Source organism: Lepus europaeus, chromosome 2, assembly GCF_033115175.1.
Source record: "Lepus europaeus isolate LE1 chromosome 2, mLepTim1.pri, whole genome shotgun sequence".
Lineage (NCBI taxonomy): Eukaryota > Metazoa > Chordata > Mammalia > Lagomorpha > Leporidae > Lepus > Lepus europaeus.
In genome coordinates, this window is record NC_084828.1 from 7624748 (window position 1) to 7639916 (window position 15169).

Below are 15169 nucleotides of genomic sequence, written 5' to 3' on the forward strand. Positions count from 1 at the left end.
AGTGCCGTGCTGAGAGGGAAGACCGCCAGGCTGTAGGGCAGATCCCCAGGCTGTAGGGCAGATCCCCGCCCTCCAGAACCGGTCCCTGCGGTCTGTCCGGTCTCACAAATAACGGCTTCCTGGGCGCCATCAGACCCGGTAGGAACGGGGCTCTCCCTGCCTCTGCCCCCGCCTCCCCGGGAAAGCGGGAGGGCCTTGGTTGTAAGATGGCTGAATTCAACACAGCACAGGCAAGGCCCAGGCACAGGGCCGCAGGGGTCCCCTGGTGCTCTTGTGTTCTCTCTCCTCTCCTCCCCTCCTCGTCTCCCCCTTCTCTTTCCCTCTCTCTCTCTTCTCTCTCCTCGCTCGCTCTCCTCCCATCTCTTCTCTCTCTCCCCCCTCTCTCTCTCTTCTCTGTCTCTCTTCTCTTGGAGGGAAGGTTCCAGAAGAAGCACGAAGGTTCCAGGCACTTCAAATCGCTCATGGATTGCAAACTCGGAAGGTAAGTTCCGGGCGCTGTCTGGCCGAGTCGCTGAGCCAGCGGTGAGGCCGCCTGTGCTGCCGTCAGCAGAGCCCCTGAGTTCGAGATCCCATCCCGGCTCCCAGTTCCAGCTTCCTGTTAGGCAGAGCCTGGAGGCAGCAGTGTGGGCCCAAGTACTCGGGTTCCTGCCGCCCGCAGGGGAGGCCTGGGCGCAGGTCGCAGTTCCTGGCTTTGCCTGCCTCCTCTAATGGTGTCAGCATTTGCGGAGTGAACCAGTGGGTGAAATCTCTCTCTCTCTCTCTCTCTCTCTCTCTCTCTCAAACACATACAAAATTCTTAAATGCCTATTCATTTTCATCTACTTGAAAGGCAGACGAGAGAGAGAAGAAATCTTTTCACCCGCTGGTGTACTCCCCAGGTGGCCACAACAAGCAAGCCTGGGCCAGGCTGAAGCCAGGAGCCTGGAACTCCATCCAGATCACCCACGCGGGCAGCCGGGGTCCAAGCACCTGCGCCATCCCCTGCTGCCTCCCAGGATGCGTTAACAGGAAACTGGATTGATCGGAAGTGGAGTGGCTGGGACTGGAACCAGCACTCTGATAATAGGACATGGGTGTCCCAAACGGTAGCTTAACCTGCTGTGCCACAATGCCAGCCTTGCTAAGGATTGTTTTTTATTTTTATTCATTTTTATTTTTATCTGAAAGGCAGAGAGAGAGGAATATCTTTCATTCGCTGGTTCGCTCCTCAGATGCCCACAACAGTCAGGGCTGGGCCAGCCTAAAGCCAGGAGTCTGGCTCTCATCCAGGTCCCCCGTGTGGGTGCAGGGGCCCAAGTGCGTAAGCCATCACCTGCTGCCTCCCCAGGTGTGCATGAGCAGGAAGCGGGATTGGAAACGGAGCAGCCAGGACTCCAATCAAACACTAGGCTATGAGGTGTGGGCGCAGCAAGTGGCAGCGTCGCCACTGCACCGAACGCCCATCCCGAGAGGAATTTTCAAAGCCCAAGAAGGGAAATCTCGCATACTATTCCGTGAAGGGAGAGAGGTGGGGAGAAGGAGGGGTGGGGTGTTGCAGTTCTGGGGACTGCTGCACCTAGAATACTGACCATGACCATGTACTCTGCATTTCCCTAAAGAAAGAAAGAACTAGAAGAAAGGATTTTGAATGCCTTCTCCAGAAAGAAATATCAGAAGGTGATGAAGCATGTGTTTACCCATTGGATGCTCCGTAGTAAATGCATGTACAAAATCATCACATTACCCCATAAACATGTGCAATAATGTATCAGCTAAAAATAAAATTTAGGGGCCAACACTGTGGCATAGCAGGCAAGGCTGCCGCCTGCTGTGCCAGCATCCCACATGGGCACCAGTTCAAGACCTGGCTGCTCCACTTCTGATCCAGCTCTCTGCTCTGGCCTGGGAAAGCAGAAGATGGCCCAAGTCCTTGGTCCCCTGCACCCATGTAGGAGACCCAGAAGAAACTCCTGGCTCCTGGCTTTGGATTGGTGCAGCTCTGGCTGTTGCAGCCATCTGGGAAGTGAATCAGTGGATGGAAGTTCGCTCTCTCTCTCTCTCTCTCTCTCTCTCTTTCTGCCTCTGCCTCTCTGTGACTCTGCCTTTCCAATAAATAAATAAATCTTTTCTTAAAAATACAGTAAAGGCTATCAATTGTGAGCTGAAATTGATCACTTGGACTAGTGCGATGGCATTGGTACATGCCATCTTGATGGGATTGTGTTGGAATCCCCTGGCACATTTCTAACTCCACCATTTGCGGCCAGTCCGATTGAGCATGTTCCAAATTGTACATCTCCTCCCTCTCTTTTTCCACTCTTAGATTTAACAGGGATCACTTTTCAGTTAAAATTTAAACACCTAAGAATAATTGTGTGTTAATTACTGAGTTCAACCAATAGTACTAGAACAACAACAACAACAACAAATACTAAAAAGGATAAAGTATTACATTGTACATCTAAAGTCAGGACAGGAGCTGATCAGTTCATTGTTGCTTATAGTGTCCATTTCACTTAACAGGTTTCCCCTTTGGTGCTCAGTTGTCACCGATCAGGGAAAACAAATGATATTTTTCTCTTTGGGACTGGCTTAGTTCACTCAGCATGATGTTTTCCAGATCCCTCCATCTTGTTGCAAATGACTGGGTTTCGTTGTTTCTTACTGCTGTATAGTATTCTATGGAGTACATGTCCCATAATTTCTTTATCCAGTCTACTGTTGATGGGCATTTGGGTTGGTTCCAGGTCTTAGCTATTGTGAATTGAGCTGCAATAAACATTAATGTGCAGATGGCTTTTTTATTTGCCAAATTAATTTCCTTTGGGTAAATTCCAAGGAGTGGGATGGCTGGGTTGTATGGTAGGGTTATGTTCAGGTTTCTGAGGAATCTCCAGACAGACTTCCATAGTGGCTTAACCAGTTTGCATTCCCACCAACAGTGGGTTAGTGTCCCTTTTTCCCCACATCCTCTCCAGCATCTGTTGTTGGTAGATTTCTGAATGTGAGCCATTCTCACCGGGGTGAGATGGAACCTCATTGTGGTTTTGATTTGCATTTCTCTGATTGCTAGTGATCTTGAACATTTTTTCATGTGTCTGTTGGCCATTTGGATTTCCTCTTTCGAAAAATGTCTATTGAGGTCCTTGGCCCATCTCTTAAGTGGGTTGTTTGTTTTGTTGTTGTGGATTTTCTTGATTTCTTTGTAGATTCTGATTATCAATCCTTTATCTGTAGTATAGATAGCTCTGATAGGTCTAAGAGTCAAAGAGATCACACAAACAAGACAAGTATCTGCTAATACTAACTGATAGAATCAAAAAGGGAGAGAAAGATCCAACATGGGAAGTGGGATACACAGCAGACTCATAGGGTGGCAGATGTCCTAAACAACACTCTGGCCTCAGAATCAGCCCTCAAGGCATTCGGATCTGGCTGAAGAGCCCATGAGAGTATAGCAGGCATGGAAAGCCAAGATATCATGGAAAAAAAAAAAAAAAGACCTAAATGAATGATCTCTGTGAGTGAGATCCCAGTGGAAAGAACGGGGCCATCAAAGAAGGAGGTACCCTTCTCTGAAGGGAGGAGAGAACTTCCACTTTGACTATGACCCTATCGGAATAAGATCAAAGTCAGCGAACTCTAAAGGCTTCCATAGCCCTGGCAACTCATGACTAGAGCCTAGGGAGATTACTGACGCCATGAACAGGAGTGTCAAATTGTTAAATCAGCAACAGGAGTCACTGTGTACTTACACCCCATGTGGGATCTGTCCCTAATGTGTCGTCTAAAGCCAAGTGATGCTATAACTAGTACTGAAACAGTATTTTATACTTTGCGTTTCTGTGTGGGCACAAACTGATGAGGTCTTTACTAATTATATACTGAAGTGATCTTCTGTATATAAAGAGAATTGGAAATGAAAAAAAAAAAACAACATGGTGTTAAAATGGAAATGGCATAGAAAATTAATTAATTTGAAAAAAAAATTATGTAGGATCTCTGTCTTTAATATGCTGTACATTGCTATTTAATGCTATAATTAGTAATCCAATGGTAGTTTTTTCACTTTATGTTGCTATATGGGCAAAATGTTGAAATCTTTACCTAATATATACTAAACTGATCTTCTGTATACAAAGAGAATTGAAAATGAATCTTTACATGAATGGAAGGGGAAAGGGAGCGGGAAAGGGGAGGGTTGCGGGCGGGAGGGAAGTTATGGGAGGGGGGAAGCCATTGTAACCCATAAGCTATACTTTGGAAATTTATATTTATTAAATAAAAGTTAAAAAAAAAATACAGTAAAGGGAGGGTTATGGGAACAAACCTGATTGCAATACCTACAGGGGTGGAAGCTGGATCATTAAACAACAGAGAAGGGTTCCATGAGCACCTACTGTGTGCTCCTACTTAGGAGGGAATCTGAGGGATTTTCAAAGGTGACCTGGCGCCTGGCCCGTCGAGCCTGCTGATACAGCACCTCCCCCCTGGCCAGACCCAGCGTCCAGGAAGAGCTACCCAGGCTGCACAGGTGTCCAGCCCACTGGGAACCAAGAAGCTGGGGGAGTTGACCCTGCAGAGTTGGGGGACTCTGAGCGAGGGGAGGCGGAACAGGGCAGAAGCTGCGAGGGGGAGTGAGGACCACGGTGTAGGGGGGACACCGCGGGGCCTGCCGGGGCTTCGGCAGCGATGGAGGCACGAATCGCCGAGCCACACCCGCTGTACCCCGCCGAGTTTGCCGGACACTCAGGCGTTGCTCACGTTCCCCCGGAGCCTTCACTTAGACGATCTCAGGCCCACGTTGAAGGGTGAGAAGCCCCTGGCTCTGGCAGCTTCAAGGTCATGGCAGCTGCCCCCCTGAGCTAGCTTGTCCCTGATTCATTCCACAAACACTGCCGGCTCCTCCCCGGGCTGCTGTAGGTCCCCGGCATAGTGTAACGGACAGGGCAGCCTGGGAGCTTCCCTGAGGGCTCAGGGTCCAGCTAGGGGACCGGGACATGTGGGCATTTTGGCCAGAGGGGGCCGAGTGCTTTGAGAGAAGTGGAGCAGATAGAAAGAAGCGAGACTGCTGTTTTGATGGGGAATGAGCCGCCAGCTGAGCAGATGCCATATGAGCCCCCAGGGAGTGGCTGCCTGGCACTTACGTGGCACCCTGAACCTGCCCTTGGGACCCACGGAGGGCCTGTGGTTTCCCCGTGGCCATCTGTGCTGCCGCTGGCCGCTGCCAGTGTCAAGGAGCCAGGCCGGAGTTGGCTTCCATTTGCAGAAGACGTGGCTCAGCTGTTCACCGCCTCCCAGCGCCAGGCACTCTCCTAAGATGGACAGGGCCACACGGTGAGCCCCCTCCACGTCAGCTGCCAAGGAACGCACGCACGTCCCCGAGCAAGCTGGACGCCCTGTGCTCGCCCGTCCTGCGCCTCGCTAAGGCTGTCCAGCCATGCACGCACTCAGACACACAGTCACGCGCACGGGTGCTAGCTATCTTTAGCAAGAATGCACGTCTTTGATTCCCAGCGAGGGCCACGTCCACCTGTGCTTATCTTTCTGCATGGCGTCAGCCCTACGGGGCACACACATGCCCCCGCCACTCAAGCCGCGGGAATTCCGATGTGGAGCTGCTGCCGAGCTGTGAGATGTCGCTCCCCATGTGGGGACCTCACCAGAGAGGGACAGTGCAGGGCAGAGTCCAGCCCAACTTGCTGAGATCTCCCAGCAGGAGCTCTGAAACTCCAGAGCTCTGCAGATGCCCTGTCCCACAACCATGACAATGCAGAAATCCCTCCACCCCCACCCCGACAGTCTGAGCCGGAAGCTGGACTTCTGCAATCCCGGGCCCTCAGGGGCTGCGGGGGCTGGCAGGCCACAGAGCACCCGTGGAGAGGTGGTTTTACTGTTTCTCAAGACAGGGACGAGGTGGGGAGGGAGATGCTGGTTGGGGACAGGTGTCCTCAAGCCATCTCCCAGGTCGCCGGGCTCTCACCTCCAGGACTCGCCATCCCTTTGGAGTTTTGCTTGTTGGTGCTGAACTCTGTTGAGCTCCACCACACCTCAAAGCTCCAGCGGCAGATCGAAGTCCCTTTCCTCTTATTCCGAGTGTGCCCGAAGTCAGCTGATATCTACAAAAGAATGTAACAAAACTAAGCAGGATCCTGATTGGGAATGTAGCTGGTAGCAGCTATCCAAGTTCCCAAAACAGGTTTATTTTACTGTGTAAAGATGTTCTAATTTTTTTAATACACTCATTTGAGAGAGTTACAGACCAAGCGGGAGAGAGGGAGAGAAGGAGAGAGAGAGAGAGGAAGAGAGAGAGAGAAAGAGAAAGAGAGAGAGAGATCCACTGGTTCACTCCCCAGATGGCTGCAACAGCCAGGCCTGAGCCAGGTTGAAGCCAGGAGCATGGAACTCGGTCAGGTCTCCCCTGTGGGTGCAGGGGCCCAAGCACTTGGGCCATCCTCCACTGCTTTCCCAGGTGCATTAGCAGAAAACTAGATCGGAAGTGGAACGGCTGGGATTGGAACAGGTGCCCATACGGGATGCCAGCACTGGCGGCAGTAGCTTTACTTACCATTCCACAATGCCAGCCCCAAAGCAGAGGTTGTAACGCTAAGGTGACTGGCCACCAGCAGGGAATGGGTGTCCCCCACTTCAATGCCCACCTCCAGCATCCTCACCTACCATGGGCCTCCACTCCCTCCACCTGCCGGCTCAACACAGTCATGGCTTCCTCTGAGAACTACAGCAGAAAATTGGAAATAGGGCTGCTTATCCCACAGCAGCCTCCCACACAGCACAGGGTGACCCCACCGGCTGCAGGTCTCCACCCTGGGGCGCCCCACTCTCTGCAGCCCCAGGCCCAGGCCTTGCTCCGCAGGGATACGTTGGTGCAAACCCCTGTCAGCACGCACTGGGCGCTTGGTGGGCATGCACAATGCACCAGCCATAAAAAGCACACACAGGGCTGCTCTCACACACATGCACCCTGCGGGCCACCGTGTTGCTCCAGCAGCCACACTACGCCCAGCGCAGCCCACACTCAAGAACAGGCCCCTTGGGTTTATGTCTGATGACAAATTCGAAGCTCCCCGGCCAAGAGATCTCTGTGCACCCCTCACCCCAGCCAGGGCCTCACTCCCAACATGCACCATCTCGCAACCTGAGCTGCACGGACGGCTCTTAGCCTGCAGGAAGAGAGAGCCATGAGGTGGCAAAGCGTGTGTTTGGGTTTGTGAATCGGTTTGTGTATAATGTCACTTGACTCCATGACACTGAGCCAGAGGCCTCCCTGGGAAGTCTGGGATGTGTGGTTGCCGTAGTAACGGATGCCTTCCAGAACAAATCCACGCGCGGCTCATCTGTTTAAGCACCTCTCCCCCAACCCAGTGTTTCTCCCCCGACTTGGGCAGTGAAATGCAGCCCCCATTGTCGGTGCAGCCTTCACTGTCTGAGCACCGCGGGTCTCCCGCCCGCCGCAGCCTGCACCTGTGCCCCAGTGAGCGGGTACCTGTGAGAGCGGACCCCAGCCACTTCTGGGGCTGCAGCCCACCTGGGAGCACCTGGCCCCGATGGCTGCACAGTCCCGGAGGGCTCAGGGGCAGTAGGCTGCAGAGGGGGGCAAACAACTCTGAGGCCGCCCAGGGTGAGCCCAGTGCTCAAGGGCCTGAGCCAGGAGAGCCCTCAGGCTGTGCCAGACCAAATGCCCACGGCCCACAAGAAAGTGCCCAGTGGACTCCCAGCCTCCATGCTGCCCCCTTATATATATATATTTTTTTCTCTACTGTATTTATTTAAAGAGGCAGAGACAGAAAGAGAGAGAGAGAGAGAGAAAGGATGGACTTCTATCCACTGATTCACTCCCCAAATGCCTGCAACAGCCAAGGCTCAAGTCAGAAGCCAGGAGCCGGGAACTCAATCCCGCACATGGGTGGCAGGGACCCAACTACGTGAGCCATCCCTGCTGCCTCCCAGGGCGCACCGGCAGGAAGCTGGAGCCAGGCGTCAGACCCAGCTCCTCTGATATGGGACATAGGCGCCTTAACCACCAGGTCACTCGCCCACTCCGCAGCCCCCACGGGGTCCCAGATGCCACCTGAAGACCGTCCACTCCACGACAAGGGTGTGGATGCCATGGGGACAGATCGAGACCACCCAAAAGGGAACAAGATTGCTACAGCAGCAGTCAGCCCACACACCGGCCGGACCCGTTTCCCAGGGATGTTACGGGACAGTGCCATGAACAGGGGTTGAATGACAGAAGCGTGTCCTGTCGCGGTTCAGGGCCTGGGCAGCTGAGCTCAGCACCTCAGGGGCCGGGAAGTGACTGTCGCCGGCCTCTCCCGCGTCCAGCGGCCACTGGTGGTCTTTGGTGTTCCTCGGCTGCTCTCTGCCTTCCCCTTCACCCGGCATCTCCCCGCGCAGGTGCCTCTGCACCCGCATTTCCCGTCTCCACAAGGACACCAGTCACACGGAGCCCACCCTCACGACCTTGTCTTAACCAGTTTCGTCTCTGACAACCGTGTTTCCAGACAAGGTCACACTCTCAGCACCTGAGGGTCAGGACTTGAACGTGTGGGGTTGTTATGATTGCCCACGGCAGACTCAAAGGCAAGCAGGGAGTGGGAAGCTTTGCAGTGAAGCCTGGAGGGGGTCCCAGTGGAGGTGGCTGGCTGGGGAGGTGTGGGCACCGACCGTGATGGGCTACTGGGCTTTCCCTGGCTGGTCCTGTGTTGGACCCTAGGGCAGCCACGCTGGCCACGCGGGGCTGGCTGCAGTGCCCAGCCATTGTCCCTAAGCATGTTCAGTCTCTCAGCACAAAAGCCACCTCCAGCAGCCCTCGGGGGACTGCTTGGGCTGGTGGCATGCAAGGACCTGGAGGGACCAGGTTGGGCGGCCATGGAAGCCCAGCACTGCAAAAGCTGTGTGGCCACTGAGCACAGACCCAGCCAGGGCCACCCTGGGCAGACGTCAGCGCAGCCTGGGCCAGCCGCGATCTCCACGAGGCCAGCCCCAGTGAGCAGTGGGCAATCACAGCCATGCAGGCTCGGGGTCTTTGCTGGTCACTGTGGAGGTGACGACTGCTTCTTCATTCTATGGTGAAACCCGGGAGCAGCCCAGCTCCACGAGGGAAGGTGGCTTATGGCTCACGGTCCCTGGGCGTGCAGCCCCGCTGGCGTGGGCTCTGCTGAGGCTGGCAGACGGCCATGGCACAGCGCATGTAGAGCAAGGGTCAGGGCCAGGGGAGGGGATCAGAGGGGGCGGCTGGGCCCGACTCTGGCTGGTATCAGAACCCGCTGCGTTGGCACGCCCCCAAGGACCAAGGATCTCCCAGCAGGCCCCACCTCCCAGACGGCAAAACTGGACTAAGTTTCTATCTTCTCAGCACCCTTCTGACTTGGGGGATGAAAACCTGCCCAACCCACTGAAACTACAGCAGCAGGTGAGCTGTCAATCTCTCCCGCGTCAGAATGGAGACATTTCTTAAATATAAAGCCCACTCTGGGTTCAAAAAATAAGTTTAATTAAAATAACTATATTTTCCAAAAGAACATAATTGGCAAGAATGCCATTGTTTTAAATGCTGGCAACCTGTGAGGCGCTGGCTGAATAAGAGCCAGCCACACTCTCAGACGGCGTCCAGTCTCCGTTCCAGCTATCACAGGTCCCATGGCCGCTGGAAAACACCCTATTCCGGGCCAGTGCTGTGGTGTAGCAGGTAAAGCCACCACCTGCAGTGCCGGCATCCCATATGGGCACCGATTCTAGTCTCGGCTGCTCCACTTCCGATCCAGCTCTCTGCTATGGCCTAGGAAACAGTAGAGGATGGTCCCAGCCTGCAGTGCCAGCATCCCATATGGGCACTTGTTCGAATCCCAGCAGCTCTTCTGATCCAGCTCTCTGCTGTGGCCTGGGAAAGCAGAAGACGGCCCAAGTCCTTGGGCCCCGGCACCCATGTGGGAGACCTAGAAGAACCCCTGGCTCCTGGCTTCAGATCAGCCTAGCTCTGGCTGTTGCGGTCATTTGGGGAGTGAACCAGCAGAATGGAAGACCTCTCTCTCTCTCTCTCTCTCTCTGGTTCTACCTCTCTTTGTAACTCTTTCACATAAATAATTCTTTGAGAGAGAGAGAGAGAGACTGCCCTGCCTTCACAGTGGCTAACATAATAACCAATGCATTTGCTCTTGGAGATAACATGCTAAAGACACACAAATACCCCCAGACTGCGAGCCCCCGTGGCTTGCCCTCTCTCTTCCCCCGAACCCCAGCTCCCTCCGATCATACTGTTCAGAGCTTCTTTTCTTATTATTTAAATGAAACTTCACTTCTTGTACTCTCTCTGTTGTGTCCGGTCTCGTTAAATCATCATCAATACCAGGACAAGAACTCAGACTCCCCAGGTTTCCCGCAATGACAATGACAACAACGGGTAGACTCTGTGCTGGCGCTAGGTGCCAACGAGGGCGGCGAAGACCCCCCCCACCAGCGGCACTCGGTCCAGCTAATGAAAAACAAGCGATGCTCCTAAACGCCCTAGACCAGGAAAAGAGAGCTGTCACTTTTCAACACTCAGATACCGTGCAGTGGGGGCAGCCGCGGCGTGGATGCCATGATTGCAACATGGGCACGGGGCATCCAACCCAGCAAGGACCCCGTGCCCAAACTCTTTGTTTTACAAGAGTCCCAGAGAGCACAGGTGAGCGATGGCCCTACCGTCACCCAGCCTGCACTGCAGCGGCTTCCACTCCAGCTCTGCCTCCTCCTGTTCGTCCCAGGACCCGTCTGCCGCTCTCTACGCACGGTTCCTGCCACTCTGTGGCTGCTTTCCTGGCAACACTTCAATGCCACACGATGAAAAACGACTCCACGAAGAGGGAAGAGGACGGCGTTTCCAGGGCGGAGGGAGGGGCGTGCAGAGCGAGAGCGCGGTTAAATAAATTCCAAGCCTGGCGGAAAACAACAGAGAAAATAGCGCTCAGAAATTTAGGACCTGCCAGCATCTGCCTTCCTTTTTTTCTGCCGTGGGTATGAATCCAGATTCCTTGTTCTTCGACCGAAATACGCAGAAACGCACTGATCGTTTCTGGCACGCGCGGTGGAGACGACTTGTTCTAAGAGCCCTTTAACGATGTGAATTACGGCTTTGCCTCCTGCCTCCCTGATTTAAAATTACACTCAGAGCCTGGCAAAGAACTCTTAAGTGCCTGGCCCATTAATCAGACTAAGCTGTAAATTTCTCGCCTCATTGCCCCGCGGAGAATCCTTCTGGAAGGTTTTCACGCTGGAGTAGTTGGGGAAGCTCCGGCAAGATCAATGGCCCTGACCGGTCAGCAGCTCCAAAGACAGCGGCGTGGGCCACCCCGGGACAGGCGCCCAGGCTGTGTGGGCAAGGCCTTTGGAACCACGAGGGGCCTGCACCCCGCTGGTGAGTCCCGGTGCTCCCACTGTGGGGCTGAGTGACAGAGGACAAGCCACGGGTCCCCTCTGGGCTCCCCTTGTGGATGTCCCTTCTTGCCTCCCTGGGTTGTTTTGAAGGTTAATGAGTTCAAAGTTCAAATGTGTGAGCTAGAGCTTGACAATAAAAACTCCAGGTGATGATACTGCCCACGCCGGCCGCCGGCAGAGGGCACTGTTTTCTGTTTCGTGTGCTGCTTCTCCCAAGCTTTGGGCACCGGCCCAGGGCTCAGGTGCGCCTCACCAGGTGAATGGCTGCCACATCTCTGCTCAGACTATGAAATGGTTCGGGGGTCCCAGTGCACGTGAACAAGGAGTGGGTATGAACTGAGACTCTACATCCTGGTTCTGGCCACTTCCCCCAGTGGGTACCCACCCACCAGGACTGCCTGCCGCTAGGCAAGGTTGTCGCCATGTTATTAGGCTGAACCCCTTGGCGATTAACCACACTTCAACCTACAGCCAGACTGGTGAGGGGCTCAGTATTCTAGGACCATAATATAAACACCAAATTCTTTTCCGGACGCATTATGGAGACCCTGTGGTCTTAGCTATTACACTTAGGTCAAGGATCCATTTCAAGTTAGGTGGGAGAGAAAGGTTGAGGCTCATTGGCTCCAATGGATATATCAGTAGTTCTGGCATCATTTGTTCAATTGAATTACATCGGCTCTTTGCTGAAAATCGATTTGCCACGTTAAAGTGCATATATTTCTAGAGTCTCCACTCCACACCAATGACTTATTTGTCCCTCTGCCAGTGTGCTCAGTCTCAATGCTATGTATTCACAGTAAATCTTGAAATCAAGTAGCATACTTTCTCTTTTTTTCATAATTGTTTTGGATATGCTATACCATTCTGTAGAAATTGCATTTCTAGGGGCTGGCACCGTGGTGCGGTAGGTTAATCCCCCACCTGCGGCGCCAGCATCCCATATGGGCGCCGGGTTCTAGTCCCAGTTGCTCCTCTTCCAATCTGGCTCTCTGCTATGGCCTGGGAGGGCAGTGGAGGATGGCCCAAGTCCTTGGGCCCCTGCACCCGCATGGGAGACCAGGAGGAAGCACCTGGCTCCTGGCTTCGGATCGGATCGGCACAACTCCAGCCATTGCAGCCATTTGGGGAGTGAGCCAAGGGAAGGAGGACCTTTCTCTCTGTCTCTCTCTCACACTATCTAACTCCATGTGTCAAATAAATAAATAAAATCTTTTTAAAAAAGTTTTTAAAAAAGAAATTGCATTTCTATAAATTTTTAGAAATTTATTTATTTTATTGGAAAGACAGAGTTACAGAGAGGATAAGAGAGCAAGAGAAGGGGGAGAGAGAGAAACAGACAGATAGTGAAATCTTCCATCCACTGGTTCACCCCTACATGACTGCAACAGCTGGAGCTGGGTCAGGCCAAAGCCAGGAGCCTGGAACTCCATCCGGGTCTCCCACGTGGGTGCAGGGGCACAAGCACTTGGGCCATCTTGTACTGCTACCCAGGCCATAGCAGAGAGCTGGATCAGAAGTAGAGCAGCCAGGACTTGAACCAGCGCCCATAGGGGATGCCGGTGCTGCAGGCAGTGGCTTAACCCACTATGCCACAACACCAGTCCCTCTATAAATTTTTGGAATCACCTTATTCAGTTCTACAGAAAAACCACCTGGAATTTTAATTGGGATTGTACTGGATGTGTAGGTCCATTCGGGGAGAAAAGATATTTTAACAATTATAAATCTTCCATCAGCATGTCCCATCTTCCCCATTTATCTAGGTGTTCCTTCATTTCTGTCATGAAAATATTTTAGTTTTCAATGTCTAGGCCTTGCGCCAACACTCATTTCTTAAATTTCCTCAAATTGTCAAGTATTTAAAATGGCAGCCATAAAAGCATTTATAAATAGTAAAGTTACTCTGTTCTCAGAACATTAGCTGGGAAATGATTATTTTCTTATTCATTTTCCAGAAATTTTGTTCAATATAGGTTAGTTATTAAATATTTGACAACTGACTGGTGAGCAGTTTTGTGGGAAACTTGCTGAGATTTTGTGTGTGGGGGCGTGGGAAGGTTTTTAATGACAAACTCAGCTTCCCTAGAGTTCAGGACAATGCGCACTTCTACCACGTCTCCCGGGGCCACCGTATAAGCTGATGTCTTCAAGAATTCAAGCAAGCAGCTGAATTCATCAGCAGAAAGCACGTCATGCTGTTTTCTTACCATTTCCATGTCTTAGAAATCCACGATGCTGCCTGTCTTCTGTCCTGATGTTAGTAATTCGTGTTTCTGGGGCTGGCGCCGTGGCTCACTTGGTTAATCCTCTGCCTGTGGCACCGGCATCCCATATGGGTGCCGGTTCTAGTCCTGGTTGCTCCTCTTCCAGGCCAGCTCTCTGCTGTGGCCCGGGAGTGCAGTGGAGGATGGCCCAAGTGCTTGGGCCTTGCACCCGCATGGGAGACCAGGAGAAGCGCCTGGCTCCTGGCTTCGGATCAGCACGATGCGCCAGCCACAGCGGCCATTGGAGGGTGAACCAACGGCAAAAAGAAGAGCTTTCTCTCTGTCTCTCTCACTGTCTGTAACTCTACCTGTCAAATAAATAAATAATAATAATAATTCATGTTTCTTTTCAGTATTTGGAGGCACTTGTGTGTTGGTTTTTTTTTTTTTTTTTTTTTTTTTTTTTTTGACAGGCAGAGTGGACAGTGAGAGAGAGAGACAGAGAGAAAGGTCTTCCTTTGCTGTTGGTTCACCCCCCAATGGCCACTGCGGCCGGCGCTGCACTGATCCGAAGCCAGGAGCCAGGTGCTTCTCCTGGTCTCCCATGGGGTGCAGGGCCCAAGGACTTGGGCCATCCTCCACTGCACTCCCTGGCCACAGCAGAGAGCTGGCCTAGAAGAGGGGCAACGGGGATAGAATTCGGCACCCTGACCGGGACTAGAACCCGGTGTGCCGGCGCCACAGGTAGAGGATTAGCCTAGTGAGCCGCAGCGCTGGCCAGCACTTGTGAATTCTTAAAATATTTTTCAATGAGCCAGTATTTCTTCTTATTGACTTTGCAATTTCTCCAATTTTCATTTCACTGATTTCCGCTCCTATTATCAACCTAATCCCTGTTTATTTGGGGTGTCATTTCATTTTTCACTTTACAGGCCATGGAGATTGTCCGATTTAACACAGGCATTAATGCATAATTTTACCTCTAGGTGCTGTTTCAGTTATAATTCGCAGATTTGAAAGTCTCTCGCGGGGTTTGGGATGCTGTAGGCATAGTGTTTTGTACCAGCAGTACTATTATCTTTGCTATTCATTGCGTACTGGTCACGCCAATCATGGACAGGAGATTTGTGAAACCTGCAGCCGTGAGGGTGGCTTTGGAAGCTCTGTTGGGTTTCACTCCGAGTGTCCCGAAGCTCTTCCGGGGTAGACACACATCCAGGGCTGCTGTATGCTCCTACGGAGTCGCTCATCAGCGCCATGAACCGCCCCGCGTGGCCTCTGTTAGCGCCCCCTTGTATCTCGGAATCCGGGGTTAACGGGCCAGGGCTGCTTTCCTAGAGTATCTGCGTGCTGCGCCTTTCTCGTCCTTGACTCGTGACTGTCCGCTCCTGTGAACAGTGTCACTGGATCTCACTTCCTCCATCTCCACCTTCCAAATAGAATTTGTATTTGTTACATTTAGTGCAGCTGGGGAAACGGTTGGGTTAACTCTATTATCATGGGGCTTATTTTGCAGGTGTGAAGTTTCAGAATAAGCAGAACCG